This window comes from Ambystoma mexicanum, chromosome 3p (genome assembly GCF_040938575.1).
Source record: "Ambystoma mexicanum isolate Mex_15411 chromosome 3p, UKY_AmexF1_1, whole genome shotgun sequence".
NCBI lineage: Eukaryota > Metazoa > Chordata > Amphibia > Caudata > Ambystomatidae > Ambystoma > Ambystoma mexicanum.
Genome location: NC_090925.1, coordinates 938,662,495 through 938,672,116, shown reverse-complemented (window position 1 = coordinate 938,672,116; position 9,622 = coordinate 938,662,495).

Here is a 9,622-nt window from a genome sequence, read left to right as displayed (position 1 = left end):
TCTGACATGGATATATGAGCGAGTCGGAGGGCAAGCAGGAGAGCGAGCTGAGAGGAGAACCATGGTTGCCCAGGACCAGAGGCCAGTGACCGCGATGCCGAAACGCTGAGGAACTGTGATGCGAGAGAGCAGAAGCGCAGCGTGGGAGCCGTGTCTCCAGGGAGCCAAGAAGGGTCCACGTATGGAACCAAAAGGCGTGCTAGTCCCTTGCAGAACCTGTGTATGCAAGTGCTCATTCCCCTGGGCCAGTGAGACAGCCCAGGAGTGTCCGAGGGGCAGGCGGTGAGACCCTGACCTTGGAACCAAGTGCCCCGTGGAGCTGAAGTGCGGAAGTCACCCCGGTGCGTCTGAAAGCATTGCAGAGCCAGATTGTGAAGAGCGCGATACATAATAACACTGGAAATGCATAAGAAAGAGGACCGCGTTTGTGGGCGTGTTCAATAGAAGCTTACGGGAAGATTTCAAGAGTGCAAAGACATTGATACAAGTAACAGTGTAAAGTTTAAGTGCGAAACTGGGGAGACGCACATGTGTGCAAGAATAAAGAAAGAAAAATTGGATAGAAAAGTAATTTGAATGGAAAGGGGGCCAGAAGCCTGTGAAAAAGGTGCAAGAGGCACAAAAGGAAAGAGTAATGCAAAAAGGGTGCGAGTGACCTGGAAAGACAGAAACAAGCACAGGGGTGCGTGGTAGAGCAGAAGAAGCGTGCAAGAGGCACAACAAACAAAAGGAGTAAAGGACAATGCAAGTGTGCACAACAAAGGGAAAGGAGCACATGAAAACAAAGAGAGGGCAAGAGAGTCAGCATGGTCACCCCGAGGAAAAGCAAAAGGCCTGGCATTTTCGAAAGCCTCTGATTCTACCCCATGAGAGGATGGCACATATATATGAAAAAGGCACATCCTGAACCGATAAATTGATGTTTGGAACTAGAGGAGCCTAAGCTTGAGGAAGCGTGCCCTGAGAGATCAAGAATGATCTGTGATTCATTTTGCTTTGTGTTTTGAAAGCTAAAAGAGGCCTGAACTTGGGGAAGGGAACATTGAGAGGTCTGTTGAGAAAATGAGACTTTGTGCTTTGTGTTGAGAGCTGGAAGAAGCCTGAGCTTGGGGAAGGGAAACATGAGAGGCCTATTGAGTAAAGTAGACTTTGTGTTTCGTGCTGAAAGCTGAAAGAGGCCTGAGCTTGGGGAAGGGAACCCTGAGAGGCCCTTTGAGGAAAGTAAAGTGAACAAGTTGAAGCTTGGGGAAGGGAACCCCAAGGAACTTAAAGACATTGAAGGTACTGGAATTCACTGTAAGGGCCCTGTGGAGAAGGTCTTTCGAACAGCTCTGTTCAGTGAGTACATCTTTGTGGAATTGACCCAATTGCACCTGGGGAGAAAACCACTTGCCATTTTTGTTGAACCACTATTTTTCCATTTCAAAAAGACTTCCTATCACATTTTTGTAAAGCATGAGGTGTGAGGAAAAAAGGTGCTGTGCGCGTAAGAAAGCAGCTCAGGCAGAAGGAAAATGAGCAAAAGACTACATTTCCCATGAAGCCTGTGGCAGTTTGAGTAGGTGTGTCAAATGTGTGTGTTCTTAAGCCTCTCCCTGGCCCGTTCTGCTTGTTGGTGGTTGCGTTATGCAGGCACGGGTCGGAGGAGGAATGCTTTTATGAAGGTGCTGGAGATTGAAGGAACCTGGGCCCGGCGGTGATTTAGCAGCGCTATATCCCTCGTGACGGATTGGATCGGATTACGCATCTGTGCAGGCGGACCGGGCTGTGAAGATGCTTCCAGAGCGATCTGTCCTTCCAGGGCACCAGCATGCACACAGCGGTGAGGTCGCCAACGCTGGATACAACATTGCCAGGGGAGGTGCTGGCAAGCCACCCCCCCAGGCGTCAGTTAAGTGTTCCTATGCTTACAAGTTACGAGTGGGCATGTAATTATTGTTTGGGTGCGGACGCACTGTTTCTTCATGCAATATTCCTAAACCTTTTCCCGGTGACCTTAACACCCCCTACCTATCCACAACCTCTCCCTAACTGTCTTGCCCCCCTTTGGCTCCCTCATGGTGCCTGTGTATATCAAGATCAGGACCCCCGTTCCAACCAAGGTGGGAGGGGACAACTGCATTTGGCTTCCATGGCTAGGAAGGCATTGTGTGATACTTCAGGGATGTGACATAATCACCAACCCCCAATTGGGATAATTTAGCCACCCAAGCCAGATGGAATCCCCTCCACCCTTAACAGAAGTGCTCAAGGCACTACAGGATATGCAGGCCGAATTGATTCAGTCTCAACAAGAGACTAATGCGTTGAAGATGCAGGTCAGTGGGTTAATTGCTCAAGGAACGCCACTCCAGGGGGAAATGACAACGACATCGTCGGCATGACCGTCTAGTTGGTCAAATACAGTGGTGGTCCAACAACATTTGGGTGTTCCCTTGGCTGCCCCCGAAAGACTGGCAGGTGACCCTAGAAAATTCTCCACCTTTCTGACACAATGCAAGTTACACTTTTTACAGGCTCAGACTGTGTTTGTTATTTCTTATTTGACCGGGGATGCCGCAGCCTGGGCAATTCCCCTACTACAAAAGGATGAGCCTATATTGTATGATTGGGCAGGGTTCTCAGTGGAATTCGCATGACTATTTGACAAGCGTAATATATCATTGGCTCAGGATAAGGAGTTATTAGCACTGAGGTAGAGTACTAAGGATTTGGTAACTTATGTGACACAATTTAATCATTTGGTAGTTGAGACGGCCTGGCCGGAACCGAAGCAAGCAGTGTTCTTTTATCAAGGATTAAAGGACAGGCTGAAGGATGAAATAGCGCATGTGGAACCTCGACCATAGTCATGTGTACACTTATTGACTTGGCGGTGCGGTTGGATCATCAGTTGAGTGAGCGCAGGGGTGAAAAGTGGAGGACGGATGGAACGTTTATTTTTGCGTTTAGACAGGAGCAGAGAGGTAAGAGGACGTGCTGTGGGGGAATTGGGGGGATCATATTGAGATTGGTAGTGTTCGGGGACCTCTGACTGCAGAAAAAAAAGAAAAGAGGAAGTCTGGTAATTTGTGCTTGTATTGTGAGAAGGTGAGGCATTATATCAGGAATTGTCTAAATACTCCCGCGCACATGGGGGGAAAGGAAGGTGGAGGTGGGAAAAGAGGGGGCTCTGTAAGTGGGGGAATGACTATACTGAGCCAGCAGGAAACAGAGCTCCTGTCAATAGTGGCCAATACCATGCAGGTAAAGGTTCCCCATATTTACCTCTTGGTGACCTTGATTTTTACCAATAGTAGGGAAATGGTATCGCAGTGGTGGATTCGGGGTCCACGGGGAATTTCATTGATATTGCCTTGGCTACCAAGTTAGGAATTTCCAGTAGAATCAAGAAAGAGAGTGAGTTGGTGCAGGCAGTGGATAGTTCATATTTGACCTCAAGCCCAATTACCACGCAGACTCAAGAGCTAAGGATGTGGTGTGGTGAGGGTCATGAAGAAGTGATCACTTTTGATTTGATTGTGGCGCCCCAGTTCAGGGTGATTTTGGGTATGTCCTGGTTGGTTACACACAATCCCTGCATAGATTGGCAAGGAAAGACGTTGACTTTTGGAAATGACTTGTGTGCATCGCATTTGACGGGCATTGGTGGACCTACCACGTTTTTGATGGAAGGAGTACATCAGCCGGTTCATATAGAGACAGTAGTTGCCACCGTGCCAGAAAAATATTAGGAATTTGCTTGGGTCTTTGACAAGGATAGTGCTTCACAAAGGAGACGCAGCATTTGAGAGATAGCTAGATGAGATGTTGGCCTCTACATCTCCAGTCTCATCTCCCTTGTTTTTCGTGCCGAAGAAGGAGAGCAATTTAAGGACGTTCATCGACTACAGAGCATTTAATAGGGTAATCATAAATAATCGGTTCCCGTTACCATTAATTTCTGTCCTACTAGATCAGGTCAAGATGGCTAAAATGTATACCAAGTTGGATTTAAGGGGAGCGTAACATCTCATCAGGGTAAAGGAGGGGGATGAGTGGAAGACGGCTTCCCATACAAAGTTTGGTTTATTTGAATATTTGGTAATGTCTTTTGGTTTGCGCATTGCCCCAGCGGCCTTTCAACATTTCATGCAGGAGGTGTTGCCGGAATATTTGGATTTGTTTGTAATCATGTACATAGATGATATTTTGTTTTTTTCAGAGTCTTTAGCACGAATATCATGTTAAGGCAGTGTTAGCGAGACTACAGGATTATCATTTATTTGCTAAATTAGAAAAGTGTGAGTCTCATGTCACTAGAGTGGAACTTTTGGGTTTCATTTTGACACCGGCAGGAGTGGTTATGGATGACAAGAAGGCACAGGCAGTTACCAAATGGCTGACTCCCCAATGTGTGAAAGACATTCAGTCATTTCTGGGGTTTGCTTATTTTGACAGGAGATTTATAAATAATGTTTCTGCTATAATTACTCCCATTACCAGCTGTTGAAGAAAGCTACCAAGTACCACTGGGATCAGGAGGCGAAGGAAGCATTTAAAAGATTAAAGACAGCATTTACAGAGGCCCTGATACTATATCATCCGAATTTGGAGAAACAGTTTCAAGTAGAGACTGATGCCTCCAATTTGGCCATAGTGGCAATTTTGTTTCAGGCTGATGGGGAAGACATTCTTCATCCGGTAGCCTACTTTTCTCGTAAATTGACAACATGTGATCAAAATGACGCCATCATGGATAAGGAACTTTTGGCAAGCAGAGAGGCTTTTTTGGAATGGCGCCACTATTTAATGGGATATCGCCTTCTGGTAGTGGTTATCACTGATCATAAGAATTTACAGTATATTAGGTCTGTGAGAAACCTGATTTCTCTGCAATTGAGAGGGGCCCAATTCTTTGAAGAGTTTGATTTTGTAGTCACATATAGGCCGGGTCGGAGCAATGGTAAGGATGTTGCCTTTTCCAGGCAGGAAAATCTGGGAGGGCAGTGTCAAGTGGAACGTAGTGTCATTCCAGTGGAAAGGATTGTGGGGTCAGTTACACGGGTGGTGCTTGGAGAGATACGCCGGAATTTCCCAAAGGAGGGGTGGTCAGAATGGTCAGAATGGGTGAAGAAGGGAAAGGACAGAGTCATTCGAGAAGGGTTGCCTTATCATGAAGGGAAGTTGTTCCTCCCTACTTAGACATTGAGGAAGAAGCCTGTTTTGGTGCCATAACTCTTCCCATGGCAGGGCATGTGGGAATCAGGAAGACACAAGATATGGTGCAAAGATACTTTTGGTGGGAGGGGTGGGCCACTCAGGTACAAGACTATGTGGCAGGTTGTGAGACCTGTGTACACTCTAAAGCAGACCATTTAAAAAAGGCAGGGTTGTTGAAGCCATTGGCTACGCCCCGTCTATGGACTTGGTCACTGAGTTGCCTCGAAATGAGAATTGTGACACAATTTTGGTGGTAGTAGACTATCTGATAAAAACAGGCTCACTTTATACCATGTGATGGAATTCCAAGCTGGCGGATTTATTCTTGCAGCACATAGTGAGATTACATGGGTTAGGACAATAGGACAATAGGATCTGACCGAGGGTCTCAATTCACCTCTCGGTTTTGGCGTGCTTTCTGAAAATTACTCGGAATCTCCTTTGCGCTATCTACCAGCTACCATCCGCAAACAGATGGTGTTTTGCTTTTGCTTTGCCACGTGAGGAGAACCCTTATACTTATGGTTTTCCCCGGCCCCTGGCAAAACAAGTTATTGGACTCAGACAGGCAAAAAAGAATCCCACTTAGACTAATCGTTATAATAAAAATGAAAATGGCTCATTATAAGCCCTTTATTCAACTGCTTTGGAAGCAAAAAAACCACATCCGAAATGCTTCCAAGCGCGTTATGTCCAATAGTAAAGCGTCAGTGCTGCTCCGCGCTGCAACCTGGTCAGCGTGAAAATATTTCAAATACGAACGGCATCAGAAGAGACTGTTCAGGCGAGCAGCACTCCATGTACGAAAGTGTTCCAAATGACGTAATAATCACGGCAACCAACAGCAAACACTGCAACGCCGGTTGTATGTTATAAAACAACCTTTATTTTTCATTTTCAGCAGTTAAAAAATCAATTAAATTCTCCCAGTGAGAGTTTTCTTGCCAGACGGCAACCTGACGCGTTTCGCCACTACCTAGTGGCTTGTTCACAGTCACTCATCACCCACAGGAAGTTTGTTTTCATAAAAAACACACACCTCAGTGAAAAACATACTCTTACAGACTCAACATGATGGCTGTTAGCCATTTTGGCTTGGGCTACTAGTTCTCATTGCCAATAACGTGAAGTAACTATCAATTAAACCTGTTGAGTATGTATCACACAGACAAAACCTGGCTGTTAAGCTGGAGCAAAGCAAACACAATTAATGGCCTTTAGATGTTAATATTATTCAACTAAGCAATTACATATTACGCAATCCGTAATCGGAAAAGCGGTGCTTAGTCGTGCGTGCTGCAATGTTGTTAGCATTGTGTTATGTATTTCGGTTTTTAAAACAGAGAATTTGACATATTACTCCAATTTGGAAACCAAGAATATGTTCACCAAGTCACTTATAGTGAATGAATTCATCATCACTAGTGATTTTTGAAAAAAGAATATTTGCTAATTGCATAGTCATGTAACAATCTCTACCCTTAGCCATGGCAAAAATAATATAATGCTGTAAAATCTGCGAAAGGTATTTGCAGACCGAGGTAGTCATCATATATACATATCACCATGTCAATGGGGATGTATGTGATTCAAATTAGTATCTCACTTAGTAAGCAGTGTTGTAAAAATGTAAAGTGCATAGTGCATATCCAATGTATTCAGGGATATTCCAATATACATTGATATTTTTTATGTGCAAAAAATGCATTCCTATGATGTAGATAATTTTACATTAAATTGAACAATATGTCATATTATAAAATGCATAGTGCAAACTATTGACGTTCTCTAAAATGCGTTGATACAATAAAAATGTGCATAGTACAACACGGAAAACCAGATATCTTGCAGTATCACATACTAAGGATCTAACTCAAATAATACATTTGCAATGATGTATTCCTATATTTGCTTTTTTAGGCATAGTAATATCAAAAATTGGTATAAAGGAGAGAAGTGTTCTAAAGTGCCAAATGCATATATAAGACAAATAGTAACACAGTCCTAACACTAAACTAGATTTCTAATCGCACTATTGTAAAAACATCAGATAACCTAAAGATGTATAGGAGATACCACTACTCAGATACCATGCTAAAATTGTGTTGTCATCAATATAAATGCCTCCTTGAGTACACAGATTTGCCAAATCAATTCAATATTAGAGTCAAATTGTAAGTCACCATCAAAAGTGAAAGATAAAAAGTGATAAGTAAGAAAGGAAAGAAAGAAAACTTTGCTCAGAAAGTCAAACATATAAGATTACAACGTTAGGTCATTAGAGTTGATGAGCCGATAGGGGTACTGTATCATATTAGGTATAGTCCTTATGTCCCCAAAAAGGTGTAGAGCTCCTCATCAATATTATGTCCCACCAGAGTCTTACTCTCAAAGTCTAAAATATATTTAGTCTCTTCTTGTTGGAGTGTTCTCTCATTATCACCTCCCCTGGGACCTGGAATGACCTTATGTATGCCAAAAAACGGAAGGTAAGCTGGGTCGGCATTATGCATATCCGAAAAATGTTTAGCCATGAGGTAAGAGCAGTCCTTGTTGATAATGGCTCTAACGTGTTGCAAGATACGTACTTTGAGCTTGCATTTGTTACTGTTACGCTCCCCTGGCTCCCACAGGGGCATCGGTCAGACCCAGACAGCTGCGGTCTCCACCCACGTGATGCATAGTGCAGCGATGACTAACTGGATCTGCCCTCCTAATCTTGTCTGCTTAACCCGTAGAAATATTCTCCTGCAAGTGGAGAGATGGATTTAGCCACTTGTGGATTCAAGTGATGGCACCCCCACAGTCCTGCCCATCTAATCACCTCCGAAATGCCCTCACAGCATTCTCACCTTATATTCTTGAAAGATGAGCTCTCATCCTGCGTGGATTTGCAGGGGCGTGTCGATTCCAGTTACTTCACTGGTTTGAAGGCTCGGGAGAGTTCCAGAGAGTATTGACTCTGAGGTTCCTGGTGAGGACCAGTAAGTATTAAGTTCATAGAGTTCAATATGTCCGATGTTCACTCTTGTTCCCCCCTTCCTTTCTTGTCTTGCAGCTGGCTCGTGAAAAGATGCTCTTGTGGCAGCTGGTGGCTCTCAGGTAAGAGTCTGTATTACCCGTCGCTGTCCGGTAAATGTTGCACGTGGAAAACGTGTTGTTTTGTCTCTCTTTACAGATGCGGCACGTGAAAATATGGAGAGTCACAAAAGGATGCCTCCGGTGGTAAATCAGATAAGTCTATGGTGATAAGAATTATATTTGTTGGTTCTCTCGGCTCACCTTGTGGTTTTCTTTTGTCTCCTAGGTGCCGAAGTTCGGCAAAGAATTGATGGTGGCAGCGCCGACCCGAAGGATGCTGTGAAGACTGGTGAGTATGGCGCGGCGCTGCAGCTGGAGGTGCGGCGTGTGCAGAAATTATGTTCTTTACAGGTCCGGAGACAAGATGGATCCAGAATCAGGTGTGGAATAGAAATAAGTTTGTTTTCTAACCTTGTCCCTTTCTTTCCTCTTTGTTTTAGGAGCTCCGGATTCGAGGCGGGCGTGGCAGAAGACTGGATGCAGGCTGCAGGCACGGTGAGCGTTACGCTGCTGGATGCAGAATAACTCGAAGCGTGTGTTGCTGGTCGTGGTTTAAGTAGCCCCAAAAGTAGCCCCAGCTAAGAAGTCCCTAGAAGTCCCTAGAACCACACCCGAGTAAAAAAATAGTCCCTGTAGAAAAATAGTCCCTTTCAGGCTTCATGTTGGATTGGAGTCATTTGCAGCATGGTCTGCCTGAGGTAAGTAATTACTATGAGCCTGGCGCCTTAGGCGCCAGGACTGATTTCTACTATGAGCCTGGCGCCTAAGGCGCCAGGACTGAACCCAGATAGCCCCTAGCCGGGGCTGCTGAGGTTTTACTAAATATCTAGATTCCTGCTCCCGGGGCTGATGGGCTTGGTCCAGATGCCTGGGGTAGGCATCATGACAGGTACTTCCAACGTACCATTTGAGACATGGGCACATCAAAACATACACCACCAGTTCAGATTCGCATGTAATTTTGCTGTTAATATGGACCAGATGTTTCAATATTGGATGCTCATAGCTTTTGCAATTCCTTGCGTATTTGCAAATCTTACACCTGGTACATTTAAAGAAATCAACTCCTGTTGAGGAAAGCCAATTGGTATTCATATCATTCCTTTCCACGGCCATATAGCTTTTCACCAATAAGTCTTTTATGGAGGCGCTTTTACGAAAGGTAATGTCGGGATAGTTATGTAGCATACCACCTATGTCTTTATCTGCTTTAAGCACTTTCCAGTACTTATTAACTATCCGTTTGATAATGCTTGAGAGACTACCAAATGTCAAAATTAGCCTGGTATTGTTTTCCTCCTCTTCTTTTGCTAGGTCCTTCTTGGATGTTATTAACATT